The sequence below is a fragment of the Lynx canadensis genome, chromosome D2 (genome assembly GCF_007474595.2).
Source record: "Lynx canadensis isolate LIC74 chromosome D2, mLynCan4.pri.v2, whole genome shotgun sequence".
In the NCBI taxonomy this organism is placed as follows: Eukaryota; Metazoa; Chordata; class Mammalia; order Carnivora; family Felidae; genus Lynx; species Lynx canadensis.
The window spans coordinates 77,652,347-77,675,428 of record NC_044313.2 but is presented as its reverse complement, the minus strand read 5'-3'; the positions used below and the strand labels follow the sequence as shown (position 1 = coordinate 77,675,428).

Genomic DNA, 23,082 nt, shown 5'->3' with positions numbered 1-23,082 from the left:
AAAACCATGATGAGATACCACTTTATACCTGTCAGAATGGGTAAAATTAACAACACAAGAAACAATAGGCAATTTGTGAGGATGTGGAGAAAGGGGAACCCTCTTGCACTGTTGGTGGGAATGTAAACTGGTGCAGCCACTATGCAGAACAGTATGGAGGTTTCTCAAGAAACTAAAAATAGAACTATCCTATGACCTAGGAATTGCAATGTTAGGTATTTACCCAAAGGATACAAAAATACAGATTTGAAAGGGTACATGCACCCCAATGTTTACTGCAGCATTATCAACAACAGCCAAACTATGGAGAGAGCCCGAATGTCCATCAACTGATGAATGGATAAAGAAGATGTGGTATATATATATATATATATATATATATATATATACACACACACAATGAAATATTACTCAGTCATCAAAAAGAACGAAATCCTGCCATTTGCAAAGATGTGGTTGGAGCTAGAATGTGTTACGTGAAGCTAAGTTAGTCAATCAGAAAGACAAATACTGTATGATACCACATGATTTCACTCATATGTGGAATTTAAGAAACAAAACAGATAAACATATGCGGTGGAAAAGAGAAGAGTGGGAAACAAACCACAAGAGACCCTTAATGATAGAGAACAAACTATGGGTTGACTAAGGGAGGTGGGTGGGGGATGGGCTAGATGGGGGATGGGTACAAATGAGGGCACTTGTTGGGATGAACACTGGGTGTATGTAAGTGATGAATCACTGATTCTACTCCTGAAATCAATATTGCCCTGTATGTTTACTAAAAAGAATTGAAGTTTAAAAAAAGGTAAAAAAAAAGAACAACGACAAAAAAAGAGTCAACACGAGGTGCTAGAGGAATGACAGTAATAAGAAAAAGTCTGATGCAGTAGTAAATATCTGTGACAAACGTATATTTTTGGAGCCATTTGATATAACAATACAAGATAATATGAATTTTCAGAATGAATTCAGTATTCACAAGCATTCATAGTGTGTCTGCTCTTTAACAAACATAATATGTATTTATCTTTTATATTAGATTTCAAAGATTAATCTGAATCAACTGTATGTGAGTTTTAGGGAGCTCTCTGATTAAAAAGACTTAATAGAAAATGAGCAAAGTAGTAGAAAATACAAAGTGAAGGACGCTTAACACAAGGTTCATTTCAGATGCTATTAATTTCTCCCTCAATAGCTGGTTCATGTGGTCGCAATATGGAAGATTTTATAGAGATTTTAATCTTTCTCTGTCCAGAACCCAGGGACTCGGGGATATAAGGAATTTAGAAAAATGGCTTTATATTATTTGAAAAGCTTTGTCTGTACAAATGTAAAACTCTAAAACACAAGGGGTGTCACTGCCTGAATCCTTTCAAAGAAATTCCTAAAACAGCATGAAAGGAATCTGTGGCCTTATTAAAGCTCTATTCACCACAGAGAATTCCATACAAGACCAATCCACCTTGATCCCAAAAAGAAATGTGTGGGCATCTCATTAGCAAGCAGGGTCCTGTCCAGTGTCTCTTGGGATGGTCCGTGTGTGTGGGTGAGTGTGTGTGTGTATGTGCGCATGCACGCATGTGTGCTTCTCTCCGTATATTTTGTTTTCCATTTTCCCCCAAACTAAACGTTTAGGGGAAGCTTAAAATATCAACTGTTTTCTTAAATGAAGGATAACTCTGCACAGGCATATTATTTGGGCAAATTAGGTCCCCAAACACACTTTAGCTTCACTGATGAAAATAATGTAGGGTAAAGAAGGTAGCCATGCCCCTGGCCTTAATTCAACACCTAGGTAGCTGCATTTATAACCTCTTTACTGGTCTCCATTACCTGAATGTCAAATGCACATTTTTGTCAGGTTCTTAAAGCAGCTCCTTGAACTTTTTAATAATGGAAATGGTGAACTGCAGAAGGTTCTGTATATAAGACAGCATGAAATAAAAGCATGAAATAAAAGTTGATTATGCCACGTGCATGGGGTGCCGACAGGGATCCAAGTTTCCACTCAGCACCAAAGCGGTTTGCATTTACTGGTATCTTTTAAAACTCTGATGAAACAACATCACTATACCTCAAAGAGTGTACTTTTTGATGAAAACCTTATCTTCTGCCCTCCCAGTGGAAAGCGCAACATCTACAGTGATGGGGTGCTTGGAATCTAAAGAAAAGATTTCAGTGGCTGATACAGTGGTCTATAAAATCACGATAACAGTCACATGAGGACAAAATGTCTCCACTGCAGCTCAAATAAATAACTGGATTTACATTATTTATTGGCGAAAAGAAGGACCTACATCTATGAGCTATAGGAAAAAAGATCCTAGCTGCAACCATCATCCCCCGCCCCCCAACAAATACACACCCTTAATTCTGTTATTTTGCCTAAAAATTTACCAATATCATTGTATTTTGCTGGGTGAATCGTGCAACTCTGAGGGAGTGACATTTAATAAACTTTGGTGGCTGTGCCATGAAATTAATCTTATAATAGTGTCACTGACAAATTATGAAATCCCTTTGCTCCTCCTGATGGTCATGGGAGACCAGGACGTGGATTGGGTGGCAATTTGTGGGAAAGGTCAGCACTATTTTTGGCCTCTGGGTCACTGCCTAGAGGAACAGGCCAGCAGAAGATTCGGCCAGAAGCCTGATTTGGGGGGGGTGTGTGTGGAACAAAACTGCCTTGGTATTTTCAGTTATACCTTTTATGCCCTTTCCCCCATTTGTCCTGAAATTCACCACTTCGGTGACTCGGTCTTTCAACAAACCTGAACTTCATCCCACCAAAGCATAAATGATCATTATCCGTGATCTTCATTATTGCTGTTATTACTGAAGAGGCGTAAGCAGGCACTGACCAGATGTTTTTCTATTTACAAACAATCGTTCTGGCTGTTGGGCAGAGAATGGGTTGACTGGGGATCAGAATAGAAGTGAGAAGGTGAATTCAGGACCACTGCAGAGCACTGGTGAGACGGGAAGGTCTCACTTGCGTGGGGGGAGGGTTGGTGGCATTTGACACAGACACGAATGAAGATTTTGGAGCAGTGGCTCTAAACCCCAACTGCACATATGAATCTTTTGAGGAGCTTTTTATTTTTTTTTTTTAAATTTTTTTTTTTTTTTTCAACGTTTATTTATTTTTGGGACAGAGAGAGACAGAGCATGAACGGGCGAGGGGCAGAGAGAGAGGGAGACACAGAATCAGAAACAGGCTCCAGGCTCTGAGCCATCAGCCCAGAGCCCGACGCGGGGCTCGAACTCACAGACCGCGAGATCGTGACCTGGCTGAAGTCGGACGCTTAACCGACTGCGCCACCCAGGCGCCCCTTGAGGAGCTTTTTAAAAAAAATTCTGCCTTCCTTTTCTGGGTGCAACCTGGGAACCAGCATCTTTTCACCATAAGCGTTGAGAACCACAGAGTCAGGGCTGAACTTGGAGAACTTGATGGGGTAGATGTGGAGAGGTTAAGAAGAGGGAAGTCTCTTGTATGGCAACTAGATTTCTTAAATAAGTAACTGGTTTATTGTGTGTCACTGACCAAGAAAGAGAAGACTGGGAACTTAGATTTTTATGTGAACTCTCCTGGGATTTTTGATTTGGTAATTGTTTAAAATACATACGTATCAACTTTGTGTGGGCCAAAAACCAAAACAAAACCTTGTAAAAATAAACAAACGAAGACAGATCTAACATGTAGGTGACCAGCTGCAAATTCTGTTTAAATCAAGCAGTTAAACTCTAATTATGGATTTCAGACTCTCACAGAAGGTAGAAATGAAATTCTTTGGAGACTCTTGGAAACACAATCCTTAATTACCTGATACTTCATTAAGAATAAAAGTGACCTCGTGGACTTCATACATTGTACCTGTGAATTAATTTATTTTCTTCCTCCCATTCAAATTAAGTAATAACACTCTTCCTAAGGAAACATAAAAGATTCTCCTAAGGTAATAGGTTAAGTAGTAAAGCTAGGTCCTCATGTCTCATTAACTCTCAAGTCTGTGCTACTTCTGAAATGTGGTTTTCAACACTTTTTTTCGAGGGGCGGGGCATGGGAGAGTTGTTAGAGTTTTACTTTTGAAAATACAATTTATATAGATGGGACACTTTTCTAAATTTTTGCCAGCATCTCAACAAGCCTACCATCAAATACAAGAAAGCAATGAATCTTATAATGAAATATACCTTAGTGATAATATCTCTCTCTCTCTCTCTCTCTCTCTCTCTCTCACACACACACACACACACACACACACACACACAGTAGTTATCCAAGTAGTCTTAACTGGATCAAATCAAGAGTTACAAGGCTTATACCTTATAAGAATCTAATTATAGAACATTTCCTTCAAAAGAATTCTGTATATAGAAAAACTGTCAGATACTGTATTTTGTGGGTTTTATATCATATTTATATGATGATACACCAAGGGAGTAATTGTCACAAAACCTCAGTGATCCGGGGATGATTAATTAATTCACATGTGCAATTATACAGTCTGTAATTTAGTATTCAGTTTTGTCTAAGCCTGGCCTAATTTTGGGAAAAAAGAAGTTTGTATCTTTCCATTACAGCACTGAACTACAGATATTATACTCATAAACATACCAGAGCATCAGTCATATTTCATATACTTGATGTTCAAAGAGTTGCAGATTAATATTATTTTCAGAATCCTACGAGCATAGAATTTCCTCCCTCTCCTGGAATGACTGTATTCTCAATGTGTATTTATCACACGAGGAAGAAAAGAAAGGCATCTCCGGAGCCTTGCAAGTCGTAAACACATACTTCGAAGCAGAAAAGACAAAGGTCATCTCTGACCCATCAGTTTTACTCCTCATAGCAAATTCCATTCTCAGTGAGCAGGAAGAACAGCAGGAATGGTTCCTGTTGAATCATAACAAGGGTTCAAAACACTAAGTAAGAAAATATTGAAGTTCTACATACCTATTCCAAGTGGGATCATCAAACTAATCCAATTTATCAAGGACTCTGCTGTGTGCTGAATTTCTCTTGTAGAAGGAAAACAGGGGCCATGTTACCACGAAAGCTGAAAATCGAACAAAATAATGAAAGAGGAAGTTAATCTAAACCAAAACAAAAGACAAAATGATACTCGGAAAGCTAAGTTGTGAGATGGCATTTCACTTTCTTCCAGTCCTGTTGAGATACAACTCACATACATCACTGTGTAAGTTTCAGATGTACAGCCTAATAAATTTAATTTACATATATTGTGAAATCATTATTGCTGTAAGTGTAGTTATTAGCATCCATCATCCCATATAGATACAATAAAAACAAAGCAAAAAAGAAAAGAAAAATAATTTCTCCCTCCTTGTGATGAGAGCTCTCAGAATTTATTCTCTTAACTGTTTTCATATATGTCATATGGCAATATTATCCATAGTCATCATGCTGTATATTATATCCCTAGTATTTTTGTATCTTATAACTGGAAGGTTGTTACTTTTTGACCAGCCTTCTCCTACTCCTCCAGAGATGACATTGTAATTAAATGATAAATTTTATAAATAAAGATTTTCCCAGAATTTTCCAAATGTTCTTCAAGAAACTCTATTCTTCTATAATATGTGTTGGTGTCCTGCTGAATGAGTGATTCATGGCAGCTACTGGGGAAACAATGAATTTGTATAACTTACCTCTCCACATAAACATCACGTCTTATGGTCTCTGTCATATGGTCACATGTCCTCGGTTTGAAACTTCAAATAATTGAGAGTATTTTTTAAAGTTTTTTTTTTTTTTTTTTTTTTTTGAGAGAGAGAGAATGCATGAGCAGAGGAGGAGGGGCAGAGAGAGAGAGAGAGAGAGAGAGAGGGAGAGAGAATCCCAAGCAGGCTCCACCTTGTGGAGCCCGATGTGGGGCTCAAACTCTCAAACTGTGAGATCATGACTGGAGGTGGAATCAAGAGTCGACTGAGACACCCAGGAGCCCCGGGAGTATTTTATTAGCTTTCCCCTTTAATATGTACACAAAATGAATATATATGTATACCACTTACAGAAAGCTGAGTGATGAGTTTCCTTCATAAATTTATAGCAAAGAAGCAAAGAATCGCTCACCTGATTAATACAATTGATTTCATGGCACCAAGTATTTGACCTTCACTCACCATTTTGATCAACATTTACTGAGTGAATAACATGAACCAGGTATTGGGGTGAAAACTGAGTAAGACTTGGTTCTGCCTTCGACAAGCTTGGTCCAGTCAAATGGAAGAGACCACACTGGACACAGATCATCCCAATACAGGCAAGTAATTGCCCGACTGTGGTACAGAGAGGGTACAGAGGTGGGCATCACCAGTCAGGAGGTCTTTAAGCTGAGTCTTGAATGCTGAGTAGGAAAGTGGCAGACAGACAAAGGGACATGGGGGTGGAGGGGAGGAGAAGGATATTCAAGCGGCATATTCAAACGCAGGAATCTGTGAGGGAGAACGGCATGTTCTGAAAGCCGCCTTAATTGGTGCACAACAGGGTGAAGAAAGTGGAACATACACAAACAAATGGCAGAACATCTTTTTTCAGATTTAAATTACTGTAAATCAGCCTAACGGCGCTAACAAAAACAACTACCCTGGTAATTGTAGAGAATTTGAACCCTGTTCCAAAATCCTGTATGCACATTATCTCCTTCTAGCTTAATGAACTCTTTGCTGGACAGTGTGACCTTACCTGCACTGTGTAGGGGAAACTGTGGCTAAGGGGACTTGATCAAACCACAAAGTGAGTCATGCAGACTGAGGTTCAAGCTGGGGCCAGTCCTCCGTCAGCCGCAGGGAGAGGCTCAGGATGCCAGGGTTCATGAAGAAGCGCGTGCGATACAGCGATGAACGTGGTGTGGCCATTACAGTCACTGTCCTGTTTCATGTCAACAGCTTTCTTGCTGTGTGCAAGTTGGGCTCTGGGCACAAGTACACCGTTTCTAATATCGCCCTTTCTGGTCCCAGCTTCATGAATGCAAGTGTGGGGCAGAGAAACAATACCGTGATTGTAAGTGCACGTTTCGTTCACCTTGTGAGTTTGGACATTTCAGTGCTAGATGTCTCTGCGCAGGCATATTGCGGGCATGGTGGCTGCTGTGTACCACTCACCAGCAATGGAAAAACCGGTCTTTGTGTCTAAACCCAGCTGTGATCCTTGAATTCCCTTTGTTGATTTAACTATTACACAGGAGCCTCTCTCAGGCTTGGTGGAAATCATCAGTACTTGAACACTTGCTGGTGCAGTGTGCGGATGAAGGGCTTGGATGTGGGTAAGAAGGTAGAATTGTTGCATCTGCTCAGATAGGAAAAGAGGCCAGCATCATGTGTAACATCTAAAAATGGGGAGAGTGGGCACAGAGATGCAGGAAAGCAGGTTTAGCAATGCAAAAATGAAGCCTTGCCTGTGACACATAAAGAGAAGGCTTATGTAAGAAATAAAAAATCGAAAGGAGCCCGTGGCATTCTCTAGAGGATGAGAAATACAGTTGCTGAGGCTGGAAAAGACTGTAGAGAACTCTTCTCCCTTCTTCTCCCTCCTCCCCTTTTGCTCTTTTTAAAATCCCGAAGTGGAACTGCTTAGAACACATCTTACTCAGTTCGATTTCCCGTCATGAAGGTGAAAGATTGGAAAATCTTCTGGTAGACCCCAAACCGCCTTGCCCTCATGGAAGAGGACAGGAATTTACAATCTTGATGCTTTTCCAATTGAGAAACCATATGCTTGCTCACAGGCTTTCTCATACTTTATAATGTATTTGGAATTATTTTGGGTTTAAGGGAGAATGACTGCTTGAAAAGACAGCTCCTGCCACAAAGGTCCTCAAGATGGAAACCAACTCCAGGCAACTGCTGGGGGATAATGCCTGGAAAACACACTAGACGTAAGATGGACAAAATCCAGATGACAGTATCATCTAGAATGCAACGTCTAGCGATCGTCTTGTCTTACGACTGTTTGACCAACTGCACTTGCTACCAGAAGAAGGACGCTTGTTCTCAGGTGGGACACAATAAGTGGAAGATTAAGATAAAGTATTACCCGAAACCAGCACAAAGAGGCAAATAAACAAATAAAAATATCTCTGAAAAGACTAGTGGAAGGAAACTCAGAGAAGAGACATTTAAAAAGAGAAACTGGACTATACACAGAATCCTAAAGTGAGTAATTTATAGAAAGACATTCATACCGAGTGTATTACCCACATGTTTGTGTGAACACTCAAGTGAGTTCACACGTGGTCCAACAGATCTGACTTCAGCGATGTGCAATATAAGTCAGCACTTGCTGGCAAGTCAGAGATCGGTTCTCTAGAGAACGCTGACAAAGAGCTCCCATGGATGTAAACTCTGGAAGGACAAGGCGGGTCCTATAAAACCGTGTACCAAGAGAGCGTGAGTGCATAATCCATGCGAGAGGAAGTCAGGGGCACGAGGGTTGGTAGATGAGATGAGGGAGGCAGAGACAGAGAGAGAAGTAACAATTCCCCATGTGCTGCTAACTCATGAGGCATTGATTAATTCATCCAATCGTTTCAACAACTTTGTAACGCAGGCCTCATTGTCACTAAGTCGTAACTGAAGAAATTATTATTTTTTTTTGAGAGGCTAATTCAGAGTTGGAACTTGAACCTATGCTTGAATGATACTTCAGTGATTTCCCTGATTAAGCTCACTAATAGTAAGGCATGTGTAAAGCAATATGTAAACTTTCAAAATCTGAATGGCAATTAAAGAAATACAAATAAATTTAAAAAGTGACACATATTATGTTAGTTAAAATTATAAGCAAGAAAATATAAATGCAGATGAGGTTACTGGGAAAACAATTGATAAATTCATATAGTTCTGGTGGTACTATACATATATATAGCCCATGGACCCCCCCATCTGATCCATATCTATATTAAGAGTCCCTAAATACATTCATATCTTTGGACTATTAATCTTACAAATTATCCCAAGGGAATAATTCAAAATTAGAAAATGGCATACTTAGGAAAATGTTTATTGCAGCCTTATTCATTATAGTGAATAATGGAAACAATCTGTGTGTCCAACAGGGGAGATTCTAAGAAAATGTTGCTAGATTAACTCCATTAAGTTGCAATATGGAGAGTGATAAAGAAAGCTATATATAAAATTGCATGTTCTGATTATAAGTAGGAACAAACTACATATGTGAGTAAATACTAGCTGGTGACCAGAAAAAGAAAATAGTTGTGCTAGGGGTAGAGTAGGGATGAATACATTTAAGAAATCCTAATCCCCTTCGTACCATATAATTTAAAACTGTACTCATTTAAAGTATCCATTGAATTAAAATATAGACCCACAAACACAATACAGTTGGAGTACGTGTTTATATGGTTAAATGATTTCCATATACACAATATTATTTTGTTACATAATTAACTATTTGATAGTGGAGGAAGAGGGAAGGAGGCACGGTTTGTACGATGCTGGGACAAAATGCACATATTTTAACATAATGGTGTAAACAAATGTTTTTAGTATTATGGCAGCCATTGGAAATTAAGATGAGATTACAAGATTTGTTGACATAATTGCTAATGTATGTGATCTGAAATGGATCTATGATCAGTAGTCTTTCCCACTATGTATTATGCTTTCATCTTCTCACATTCCCTCCATCCCATGTTCTAGGGAAAGTAGGTGGGCTGGAGAATTCTCCCACTGCTTCATCTTCTGCTCTAAGACATCATCCTTGGCCCCAGCAAGGTTTCCTCCATCTTTGGGAAGACATTTTGTCTTTGGCTGGGCAAGAAGAAGGAGCATTTGAAGAAACAAGAGCAAGTCTTGGTGCTTGCTTCTGCCTCGTGTAAGACTAAGGATGAGCAAGCAAGTGCTTAGATGGTGTCATATTCACCCCTGTCCGTTCTTGGTCTCATTCTCGGTTCTAGGCAGTAAAGTCATGGCATTTGCTGCTCCAACACACTCCTTGTCTTCTAGAGATGAATGCAGAGAAACTATTACCCATCTCATGTCAACAGTTCTTGGAAAGCAAAGGCACTTCCTAAGTGTATAAATCTTACAGATCATTAGAAATTCACAAACCGCATCCCTGCCCCTCTGCCTGTATTGTATTTATGCATTTGTGTATAAAAAGAAACACAAAATTAAGTGTAATTCAGGTACCGTTAATCTTTTTTGGACAAGTTAGCATCTCCGTCAACTTCCTCTATTTCTTTTCTAAAGTGTGTGTGTGTGTGTGTGTGTGTGTGTGTGTGTGTGTGTTATGCAGAGTGGAAAGAGGTGTGCCTTCAATAAATTTAGGAACAGGGGCACCTGACTGGCTTAGTTGGTACAGCAGGCAACTCTTGATCTCAGGGTTTTGAGTTCCCAAAACTCAACTCAAGATCTCAGGGTTCTTAAGCCCCATATTGGGCGTAGAGATTACTTTAAAAAGAACAACAGCAAAAGAATAAATCTAGGAACAGAAAAAAGGGTCTCTGTCTCCAGACATGACTTCTCTTATCTGTTCTGACCTACGGGACGGGGCTCCTTATCCATCTGAGTGCTCCCGGCTTTGCGGACTTTACAGTTCAATTCACCACTGGTAGGTATGCCATCTGCTTTTTCTTGCCCTGCTACGGTGGGTAGACGTCTCTATTTAACTCATCCTGCCTCCCGCTGATGATGAAGCCTTTTCTAGGGTGTGGCTGTGATGCAAACTCAGCCCTCGAGTGCTGCGGCCCTCAGGTCAGAAGCACCCTCACCCACGTGATGGAACCCCAGCCCCAGTGACAGGTTCTCCGGCTATCTCGGGGTCCTTTCTGTGCCACACGGGAACCTAAGTTCCAAGGCCTCCCTGTGACCTAGCAGGCTGAACTGCTGAGTTCACTATGCTGCTGCATGGGGCCGCGCGTGAAAAAGCTCCCGTCTTGTGCACACCTCGTTCTCACTGACACACCTCTCTTTTTCTGGGCTAAAACCCCAAGAGAGAAAGTTGGCAGGCACACATTCTACAGCTTTACTTTCCTCCCTGCCACTGTCATTCCTGCTTGGCAGAGTTCCTCAGGCTCAGCAAAGGGGCACGCTTTCCTTTCTCCTTCTTGGTGTCATATTCTTTTACCATCAGACAGTGAGCCCAGAAGTGATAAGTTGAAGGGTTTTTGGTTTTTTTTTTTTTTTTTCCCATACAATATGACTTGAGTTTTCTGGGCTTGGCCCTTGATAAACTAAAACAAAGAATATAGAAAATTGCCGAAAATAACCTGAACTTCTATTTATAACCATGACAGAGTAACGAGGATGGAGAGTAACCTAAATCGTTTGCACACGGCACCGGCCTTCCCCCTTGCCCCCCCAAAAAAGAACCTTAGAAGACTGTGCAAAACAAACGAAATAACTGTTTTCAGGAACCGGACAACAGGTATACAGGACTGTGATGACTGAGGGAAGGGAAACCAATGAGGGAAGACAACATCTGGGCTCCCTGTTTGGAAAAGATTTCTGGAAAGTGGACAGAGGAAGTGGGCAGAGCACAGCTGCCTCACTGAATTGAAAAAGTGACGACCCGAGTTTGAGGAGTCCGGTAAGGCGACGAGTGAGATGCTCAACACCATTAGTAATCAGGACACGCAAAATAAAACCTCCGTGAGAAGCCACCAAGCCCCCACAAGAATGGCTCACATTAAAACGACTGACTATATTCGTGCTGGCCAGACAGGACAGGAAGCCACTCCTGTCTCCATACACTGCTGATGGGAATGTAAGGTGATATGACCACTTTGGAAAACAGGTTTGCAGTTTACTGTATAGTTAAACATGTTTAGTACAAGGCTGTGCAATTAAACTCCTAGTTAGTTTCCCAAGAGAGATAAAAACATGTATCAATACGGAGACTTTTACACCCATGTTCAGAGTAACTTCATTCACAATTATACCAAACTGAGAAAGCAGATGTCCATCAGAGGACACAGAGGAGCAAATCTAGATACCTTCATACAATGGAATAAAAAATGTAATGAAAGGAATGAACTGCTCATATTCACAATACTATGCAGAAACTTCAAAAATATTATGCTAAGCAATAGAAGCCAGGCACAAAAATATATATTGTAGGACTCCATTAAAAAAAATTTTTAATGCTTATTAATCTTTGAGAGACAGAGAGAGACTGCATGAGTGGGGAAGGGGCAGAGAGAGAGAGGGAGACCCAGAATCCGAAGCAGGCTCCAGGCTCCGAGCTGTCAGCACAGAGCCCAATGTGGGGCTCGAACTCACGAACCGTGAGATCATGACCTGAGCTACAGTCAGACGCTCAACCAACTGAGCCATCCAGGCACCCCTCATAGGATTCCATTGTTAGAAAACTCTAGAAAAAGGAAATCTAGAAAGCAGAAAGCACAGCAGTGATCACCTGGGGCTTAAGGTGGGCTGAGGGCGTGTGTCAAGAGACAAAGAAGGGGCATAAAAGGAACAAGGTGTGGTGACGGAAGTGCACTGTTAAGATTTGATTTACTGGTAATAACATGGTTAGATGAATGTGTTTCACCTCATCCAAATATACATTTAAATGGGTGCTTAGTATTGTATATACATTATACCTGACTATAGTTCATTAAACAGAACCTTAACTGGCTTCTTAATTCTTATATAATATCAGAGATGATCTCTTAAAAATTAAATATTTTATTTTTAAAATTAATTTTTAATATTAAAATATCAATTTAGAGACACTTGGAAATATGCATATCTCGCATTTCTTTTAACGTAATCCAGTGCTGGGAGCTACGGTGGCTTAGTCAGTTGCGTGTCTCACTCTTGATTTTGGCTCAGGTCACGATCCCAGGATCATGGGATCGAGCCCTGCGTCAGACTCTGTGCTGAGCATGGAGCTTGCTTAAGATTCTCTCTCTCTCCCTTTGCCCCTCTCTAAATAAATAAATAAGTAAATAAATAAATAAATCCAGTGTTTGTGGGAAAAGAGGGCCATCTACAAGAAACAAGCTGGCCATGTGCCGCTAATTACTGAAGCTAGGCTGTGAGTACAGGTGGTTGGTTATGTTCTGCCTGCTTTTGAGTAAGCCTGTAGTTTTTTTTTTATTTAAAATGTTTTAAACATCTAGAGGACTGCATTTCTTTAAAAGAGTATCATCGATATAGCAGGTGGCATTAGATGTATGTTTTAATGCCCTCCTCTCCACATTCTTCTTCTTGGATTATGTGGTGAAGTCCTTCTGGGTCTTTCTCACATCCTCTTTACTGTCCTTTCCTTATCTCCTTTCATAGCTTAGTCGACCACAGCTCTCAGATGAGAATCAACGTGTGTCACATGTACACGTGAGGTTCTGAATAATTTGAGGAGAAATTGGTTAAGTCAGAGTCTGGTTCTTTGTATTAAACAGTAATGAATTTCAGTAAAGCCTGGCCTGCAGAAGAGAGGTCCTTTTAGGAATAAACTAAGCAAGGTGCAGAGAAACACCCACTTTGTTAAATGAAGGGGAATAATGAGTCTGCTTTCACCAGTTGATCGAAACAAACAGAACCAAGACACCAATTTAACACAACGAACATCAAGAAAGAGCCGGTGCAAAGAATTTTTGTTAAAGGGAATGGAAATTGGCCTTCACTGTTTTCATCTTACTTTTCCCTTTTAAGGCGTTAGAATGCTTGCTAACTTCGGGGAAAGCTGGCTGCAGGCTCGCAGTCACATGAGTGGGGTTTGGGTCCGGAAGTGCTGAGCCCCTTCCTGACTAACAGGAGCGTGAACAGGCTCCATGCTGACAGAGCCTCCTGAATTTTCCAGGGAGATTGAAGCTCAGGATGAGGTCAGTCAGAATAGAAATTGATGAACGATGTAGAAGGTGGTGTTCAGCTATGTAGGCAGGGATGCCCTTTAGAGAAATTAATGTCCCTTTCAGTTTCTCAGTGTTGTATAAAATGGAATATGGCACTTCCTGCTTGATCTGATTATCTCTAGAACTACCCGTTCTTTCTGTGAATAAGACCCCAAACTGTTTTACTAATGAGCAAGAATGGACACAAAAAACATGTACTAATTACCAGCAAAGAACATAAGCTTCTGCAATCACACTCTGATGTGATAAATTAGAATTCTGTTTTCCAGAAGCCAACACATTATGGATGAACTGGGAATTGTTCTTATTGTTGAACTAGAACAATCAAGCACCAGGATATTTAAGAGTGCAAGTTGCATAGAAGTAATGCATAATCTCACTATTTTGGAGCTTTAATTTTCCTGTGGACACCATTTTTTTTTTTAGAAATTGACTTTATCTGCTTGAAAAATGTTTTGTCTTAGTAATAGGAGCTTAAAGGAGTCCAATAGAAAGAGTGTGACTATATAGAACAAAGGTCAGAAAAGTTTTAGAATAGAGACATTACATGTGTTTCTTTTTCAATATGTTCTAGATTTAATTATTCCAAAAAAAACTCAAGTAGAGAGTATGATACACTAGGGATCTAGTGTCTCTGTGGGATATAAAGGAGTGTAAGTCATCATCCTTGCCTTTGGGAAGGTTACACGGTGTTTTCGGCAAAAAGATAATCATGTTGGGAAAATAACAGAAAGTTACATATATGCATACAATGTGTATATTGTGTGTATCTATTTATCTACCTGTCTACCTATCCATCCATCCATCCATCCATCCATCCACCCATCTTCTAATGTGGTGCTCAGCGTTATTGGCAGTGAGTCTTACGGCGCCATGGGAAAGGCGTAGATTCATAAAGAATAAACTAAAAAGGAAGAAAATGCTAGATCTTAAATTCTCAATGTAATTCATAAAATAAGAAGAGGGAAGTGGTTCAGGGATTGGGGGGTGGACAATAAGAAAAAAGGCTCAGAATCAAGAATCAAGATAATATACTGTAACACCAAGGGGAGGATAACACTGAACAGATTTACAGGAATCTAGGCTGGAACCAGACTGAGAAAGTCTTGAATGCTAGTCATTAGGAATTTGTGCTTTATCCTGAGAGCAAAGCAGAGTCACTGAATGTTTTGAGTAGAAGGTTCATGTGATAGAGATGGTCTTTCTGGGAAAAAAGATCTGTAAGCAATGCTTAGTAGATACAAAGAACAAGGGACTAAGGAAGCAGAGGCCAAATTAAATTTGGAAAGTGTATCCTTAAGTGATGAATGAATAACATTTTTAAGTAGCAGTAAACTTCCAATAAAATTAGGTGCTTCAAGTCTGCACATATTGTTGAATTTCACAGCAATTCAACACAAAACACTAACTGCATATTGTGGGAGGAAGACAACAGGGTTTGTGACAGAATTACAAAGCTACATGAACACAGAGAAGGATGAGTTCTGTTCTCATCAGGCATGAGAAGGCAATGGCAGATCTGTGTAGGATCCTGCAAGGTGGGGTAGAGTTTTGCCAGGAAGACATGGGAGACATGGGACTCAGGTACAGAGGAACACAGGAAAATGTCCACAGGCTGCAGCACGGAACATGACAGGTAGCCTTCCTGGTGCATCTATACTTCTGGAAGGTGGCACATGCAAAAGCAAAGAATGAAGCGATGCTTCTTTGAGAAAATTATTTTTCCCTTTTGGGCCTCAGTCTCCTCATGGAGCTCTACGTTTTTATGGCTTGAATTCACACTGAAGACATGTCAAAAAGTTGAACGGTAATCAATCTGTTACAGAGAGGTGAAACAGAGTCACGATGGGAGTCAGTCACACTGGGGATCATGAGAAAGAATGAGGCCTTGGTAGAATCTGGAGAATGATGCCAAGGGTCTAGGCACACAGTGACTGATGCAGGTGCTGAGGCTGGGGTGGAAAATGAAGGACTGAATATGCCAAAAGGCCTCATGAAGGACACAGCTGACTAGGCTTTGGTAGTGCAAGCACCTGACAAGACACTTTTGATCGCTGAGGCTTCCTTTTCAATGACCCCCATCTCAACTCAGCATACCGGCTGTTGTGTGACTGAGATGCTAATAAAACCACCAGATAAGGAGCCAGGCCTCTCCCACGCATGAAGTTCCCCTTCCAGAAAGCCCCGGGGAACCTAGGTAACTGACCACTTGGGTGACCCCACTCTTCCCTTCCTACATTCTAATTCCCACTCTTATGTTTTCAATTTATCAATACTGAACCATGGGCACCCCACCCTTGGACTCCAAAAAAGGCCAAGCCTCAGGCCATGCTCCCTCCCTCTCTCTCTACCTGTGACCTCATTGTGTGGCCCTTAGGTGTGCCTTCCACCTTCCAGAACCTGTGAGGAATAAGTCTTCTTCCTCAAACTTCCCTTACCTTGTTGCTGAGATGTGTTTAGAAATTAGAAGAACCACAAGGCCAGTGCAACCCCAACACAGGCTCTGACGGGAAATGTCAAGGGGGGCTCGATAAGCCCCTGGCTCAATGGCTACAGGTAGGAGGAGCCCAGGTGAGTCCCTCAGGCAGAGATCAACACAGCAACTTCTCAACTAACTGGATATAAAAGAAAAAGGAGATTATTCACATATTTTGATAAGGCCAAGTTACTAGGAGAATAACAATTTCTTTGAGATAAAAAGGAGAAGAAAATGTGTGCGTGTGTGTGTGTGTGTGTGTGTGTGTGTGTAAATTTCAAGAAAAATGGTAAATAGTTCTGTGTTTCAGAAGTGCTGATTTTTACTCATTCAGCCATTTAAACAATTAATAGCACAAGAATTAAGCCTTGGAGAGATAGTTTAAAGATTAAAATATAAAGATGACCTACCTGCCCAACAGCCATGAGAGTTATGTGAATAGAGCACGTAGAATAGGAAGAAAAGCATGTAAGACAGGAGAGGCAGACTCAGTCTTAGGGGATAACTATTTTAGGAGGGCAGGAGGTGGAAAAGAAGACTCCAGCCAAAATCCAGGAACCAACCGGAGAAAGTGGAAAAATACAAGGATTCACAGATCTGACTGATGGCAATGTCAAAAAAATAGGTAACTATGGCCTCAACTTCTGAAAAGTTTTCAGGTAGAAAAGCTGGAGAAAAATAGGTTTAAAAAGAGAAGGGTTCACTGAAAACCTTTAAGACCAATGTTTCTAGATAATGAAGGAGGAGAAGTCAAATGGCAGTGAGCTAAAGAAGAGAGGGGACCGGCAAGGGCAGGTGACACCGTGGAGTAAATATTTACAGACAAAGAGGGTTCTTGGACAAGTGACTGGTGGTCTATTGCTTTCTGATGTCATGAAAATATTTTTTGAATGAAGACTGCATTAGGGTTTTGGTAGCTTTCAATTCCTCATGGGAGCCAGAAGGGACACCCAGAGGGTAAAGCCAACCATCGTGTTTGTAAAACTTGGGTTCACGACTAAGAAAAAAAAATCAGCGAATTTTAAAAAGGGTTACATATATTTTAAAAGCTTTTTGATATTTAAGTAGTTTTCACTTACCACCCAAGATTGCATGCCACTGGTTCCCTACCCTGATGAAATCATCAAAATTCCTTTTCAAGAAGACATTGTTTGCTTGCTTCCTCCCTCCCTCCCTCTCTTTCTTTTCTTTTTCAAAGTTTATTTATTTATTTTGAGAGACAGAGGGAGAGAGCCTGAACTGGGGAGGGGCAGAGCAACAGGGAGAGAGAGAATCCCAAGCAGGCTCTGCACTATCAGTGCAAATCATGAGATCATGACCAGAGCTGAAATCAAGAGTCAGATGCTTAATCAATTGAGCCACCCTGGCACTCCGAAGAAGAAATTCCTCGAAAAGGGAAGATTTCTAGGTACCACGCTTAGAGACTCTAAGTAAAGGGGTGAGGGGCAGGCCACAGGAATATGTATTTTTCAAAAAAGTCTCCAAAGGAATCCCGAAAGAGTTTTCTACTGGTTAGGACTGACTATAATTAATCAGCTGCAAAAAAAATATATTTTGACTGGCATTGTACACATTTTTTTTAATGTTTATTTATTATTTTGAGAGAGAAAGAGAGAGCACAAATGGGGGAGAGGCACAGAGAATTCAAAGTAGCCTCCGGGCTCTGAGCTGTCAGCACAGAGCCCGACGCAGAGTTCGAACCCACAAACTAAGGTCATGACCTGAGCGGAAGTAAGACGCTCAACTGACTGAGCCACCCAGGCACTCCGGAATTGTACAAAATTTAAGAGTAAATTGACATTGCTCAACTACCATCCCAGATGGTTTAGCTTCTTGTTTCATTTGGAGATCCAGTATGTATGGTTCTGGTTTTAGTTATTCCTCCTTAAAAATATAAATAGGTTTAAAGATATTTAGGCAGTAAACAAGAAGTAAATTTACTGTATGTTCTTCCTTTCTCTTATGATTCCACTCCATTGACTATTATGACATTGGTATGTGATGAGATCACCTCCAGCATATTTGCCTCAAGGAGGCATTCGTGTTTCCTCTTCCTGGGGATGTACAGCAAGGAAAAGAAATGTGAGCATGTCGAAAGTGAATTATACAGAGTCCGGGAGTTTGGCACATTGTTGACAAAATTCGGTATGTCCATTCTTTTGATATCCTTGTAAGTGTGTTAAGATGAAAGTCACAGGTCTCATGGTGATCTGTATTGAAAGAGGGGAGGGTGCCTGGGTGGCTCAGTCAGTTAAGTGACCGATTTTGGCTCAGGTCATGATCTCGCGGTTCGTGAGATCGAGCCCCGACTCGGGCTCTGTGCTGACAGCTCAGGGCCTGGAGCCTGCTTCGGAGTCTGTGTCTCCCTTTCCCCGCTCACACTCTGTCTCTCTCTCTCAAAAATAAATAAAGGTTAAAATTTTTTTTTAAAAAAAGAAAGAAGGGGGAAGACAAAGGAAGAGCAAAAGAGGTGAGATTGAAAGCCCTGATGAAGCAAACGGGGCAGAAACTCCTCCTCAGCTCCAACTTGATAGATGTCTCAGCACCATGACAACCCAGCTACTGAATCAAGACCTTCTACTCCCCAAACACATGAATCTATGTGAGATATTTAACAAAAGAAGAAAAAGGAGGGGGGGAGTGGGAAGAGAAGGGGGAGGGGAAAATGGGGTGGGGGAGGGGGGAGGTCCTTGCCTGGAATGTAGCAAAACTTCAATAGATATTCTTGAAAAGGCTGAAGGATTCCAATTTTTCATAGGCTTCATTTTTTTAGAAAAACCCAGATGTGAGCCTCCGAGAATCTATATAGTTTGGTAAGCATAGAGAGGTGGCAGAATAAAACAGTCTGAGGATAAAGTATAATATGAGGCTGGAAAGTAGAAAAGTAAAATTAGCATTTGGAGGATAGTGATGAATTCCATTAAGGCAGAGAATTAGGAGTCAGGATTGAGAAACTTGCACCGGACTGCCTTTTAGAGATGCTGATGACCTTTGCAAATGGTATATATTTGAACTTTGTCTTTCAAGGGGCTGGAAAGGAAGACTTCAGTTACCTTAGCAGAGAGAACAAAGTCCTGACGCCCTCAAGCACCCACTACATGTGCTGATTTAACTTCTCTGCATCTTGGGATAATACCCGCTATGTACTATCCCTGGGAGAATGGAGACGATACATTCAAATAATTTTCTGTATTGTGTGGCTCAGGTGAGGGACTCTGGCTTAGAAAGTCTACCCATTGTCCCATATTGCAGCGATTTGCCCTGTATGACTGCTTTAAATTGAAATTAAATGTGAAGACGTTCCTCAAAAAACTAAAAATAGAACTACCCTACGACCCAGTAACTGCATTACCAGGTATTTATCCAAGGCATACAGGTGTGCCGTTTCGAAGGGACACATGCACCCCAATGTTTATAGTAGCACTATCAACAATAGTCAAAGTATGGAAAGAGCCCAAGTGTCCATCGATGGATGAATGGATAAAGAAGATGTGATATATATATGTGTATATATATATATACACACACACACACACACACACATATATACACACAATGGAGTATTACTCGGCAATCAAAAAGAGTGAAATCTTGCCATTTCCAGCTACGTGGACGGAACTGGAGCGTATTATGCTAAGTGAAATTAGTCAGAGAAAGACAAAAATCATATGACTTCACTCCTATGAGACTTTAAGAGACAAACCGATGAACATAAGGGAAGCGAAGCAAAAATAATATAAAAACCGTGAGGGGGACAAAACATAAGAGACTCACAGATACGGAGAACAAACAGAGGGTTACTGGAGGGGGTGTGGGAGGGGGGATGGGCTAAATGGGTAAGGGGCACTAAGGAATCTACTCCTGAAATCATTGTTGCACTAGATGCTAACTAATTTAGATGTAAATTAAAAAAAATTAAATTAAAAAAAAACACAAAAAATAAAAAAAAATAAAGAGGAAAGAAAATGAAAAAATAAAAAAATATATTCGATATAAATGCACTATACCTTTTTTTAATGGAAATGCCACATTTTTAAAGTTTGACTACACCATTTTAACTGCAATTTGGAAAAGACATTTCAATAAAAAAAGTGAAAAATAAAAAAAAATAAAATGTGTAATTAAAAATAAATAAATAAATAAATAAATAAATAAATAAATAAATGCCAAGAAATCACAGTTCATTTCTTCAAGTTACAGCAGTCACATCTCAACCGTTCAAGAACCACAGGTGCTGAGTGGCCTGGACAGAACAGGCACAGAACATTTCCGTTACTTCAGGAAGTACCTCGAGTGAAAGAAGGTCAGGAGGCCAGAGAGGCACCTGTGAGAGGACAGAAATGATATGGTAGCTGGAAGTGAGGGACAGAGCTAAGTGAAGTGAAGTTTATACTGAAACAGAGAGACTAGTAGATCTTTAAGGAGAGGGAAAGGCTCCAGACAAGAGAAAGACAGGGCAGTTACTACAGATCTTGGGAACAACTGAGGCACAAGATCCCAGGAGGGGCAGGAGAAGCTAAGAGCAGAGCAGGTATATACTTAGAGGTGAAGGAGAGAAGCGCCTTTGCCCCAGAGACATAAGGAGCAGATAGCAGGTACAAAAACAGTGAGTTTGAAATAAAAGACACAGAACTCACACCTGTTTAAAAAATTTTTTTAAATGTTTATTTATTTTTTGAGAGAGGGAGAAGTAGAGTGCAAGCAGGGGAGGGGAAGAGTGGGAGAGGGAGACACAGAACCCAAAGCAGGCTCCAGGCTCTGAGCTGTCAGCACAGAGCCCTATGTGGGACTCTGAACCCACAAACTGTGAGATCATGACCTGAGCCGAGGTCGAACGCTTAACCAACTGAACCACCCAGACACCCCAGAACTCACACCTGTTAACCTTGAACAAACCACCATGGAGGATGAAAGATGTAGACTTTGCTAGTGTTTACACAAAGAGAGCATGGAATAAATGTACTTGCTGAATGAGGACACACAGATATGCTGTACAATTTGGCAACTTTTAGGTGCTAAATATTTGCTTATTTGTCAATCCATTAATTAACCAATCAATCATTATTGCTTACTGGTTCCTAACATACCAGATGCTTTGGGAAAACGTACAACGAAATTGAAAAGTCTGGACTTACAGAAGAAGCTTAGAGAACAACATAAAGATACTAAATTTTAGAGTACAGTTTGAAAATCTTATCTCAAATTGGGCACAACAACACCCTGGCACTCGGGTGCACCTCGTGGTTCCTGTCTTTTGTAGACAGTATGAATCCGTCTTGATATTCTTTCTGGTTGAGCCCAAGGAAGCCTTGGGATGCCTTTCAACACAATATCCATTATTTCTTTAAAAAAACATTTTTTGAATATTTATGTATTTATTGAGAGAGAGAGAGAGAGAGAGAATAAGTGGCGGAGGGGCAGAGACAGAGGGAGACAGAGGATCACCAGCACTGTCAGTGCAGAGCCTGATGCAGGGCTCAATCTCATGAACCTGTGAGATCATGACCTGAGCTGAAACCAAGAGTCGGATGCTTAACCAACTGAGCTCCCACCAGGCGCCCCATAATACCCATTATGGAGCCTGCCACTTAGTATGAGAACTAAAGATTATTTGTAAATCTAGCACAAATAATATTAAAATTGTGTAGTGAGTCACATAAAGGAAGCCCTTGGTGAAGCAACAGCTTCTTTTTCCAATAATAAACTCATCTCATTATTAAAAATCCAAAAGTTAATCACTCACTTGCAATAAAAAAGTCGATCTCAACAGTTGGTCTCACTCTATTAGACATTTAATCCCTAGTCAGGGACTTTTCCTCATTTGAGAGAACCACACACAGAGCATACTAAGAACTGCAAATTAATATTAACAAAGGGGCACATACTAGACCCCTTAAGAATAACCCCAATGAAGTACACTGCATTGTTCTCAGTTTTTCGGTACTTATGCAATAACACAGCTGTCAGAGTAATAACATAAATCTTGTAATTTCTCTCCAAGGACCGTAGAGGGAAGAACATAGACATATTAGCTCTATAAAGGACAAAGGCTCCAAGGGCAGTGGAGACAGATGTTATTCTTAATGGGATTTTGCCTTATTTGAAAAAATTTTTTTAATGTTTTTATTTATTTTTGAGACAGAGAGAGACAGAGCATGAGCAGGGGAGGGGCAGAGAGAGAGGGAGACACAGAATTGGAAGCAGGCTCCAGGCTCTGAGCTGTCAGCACAGAGCCCGACGCGGGGCTCGAACTCACGGAGTGTGAGATCATGACCTGAGCCGAAGTCAGACGCCCAACCGACTGAGCCTCCCAGGCGCCCCGCTTTTGCCTGATTTTAAAAAGCAACCTACCGATGTGAATGTTCTTCTGAGGGCCAATGACTTGCCTGTCCATACTTCAAATCACAGAATCTAGCTAGAGTTAAAATGGCTTTATCATGAGATTTAGTACCTAAAATATATTTCGGACAGCGGGGGGAAAATGACTGAGGATAAAAAGGCAGTGAAAGAAGAGGATTCTCAAATGCCTGTCCGGTACCAACCTTGATGAATCGTTCATATAAGCTGCTGACTTTTCTGTGCTGAATCAGCAGAGTCCTTACCTGCTGAGGCCACCTTGTCAGCCAGTCGCCTGACTCCTGAAATTCTAGGTTCTTCAAGGGGACAATTTTGGCAGGATGTTTGGTTGTACCTTGGTATCTCTCAATTTACCTGGAACGTTCCAAATTGAGCGCAGTAAATATTACGGAGTATTGT

At 40.7% G+C, this 23,082-nt stretch overlaps 1 protein-coding gene across 1 annotated transcript in view; it reads right to left on the bottom strand.

Moving 5' to 3' along the window:
• Nucleotides 1-23,082, bottom strand: part of CHRM3 (cholinergic receptor muscarinic 3) — a 522,006-nt gene that overhangs the window by 249,101 nt on the left and 249,823 nt on the right. Inside the window, exon 4 of the mRNA XM_030334501.1 lies at nt 4,964-5,066. The gene's annotated coding sequence lies outside the window, so the exon portion shown is untranslated. The remainder of the gene's footprint in view (nt 1-4,963; nt 5,067-23,082) is intronic.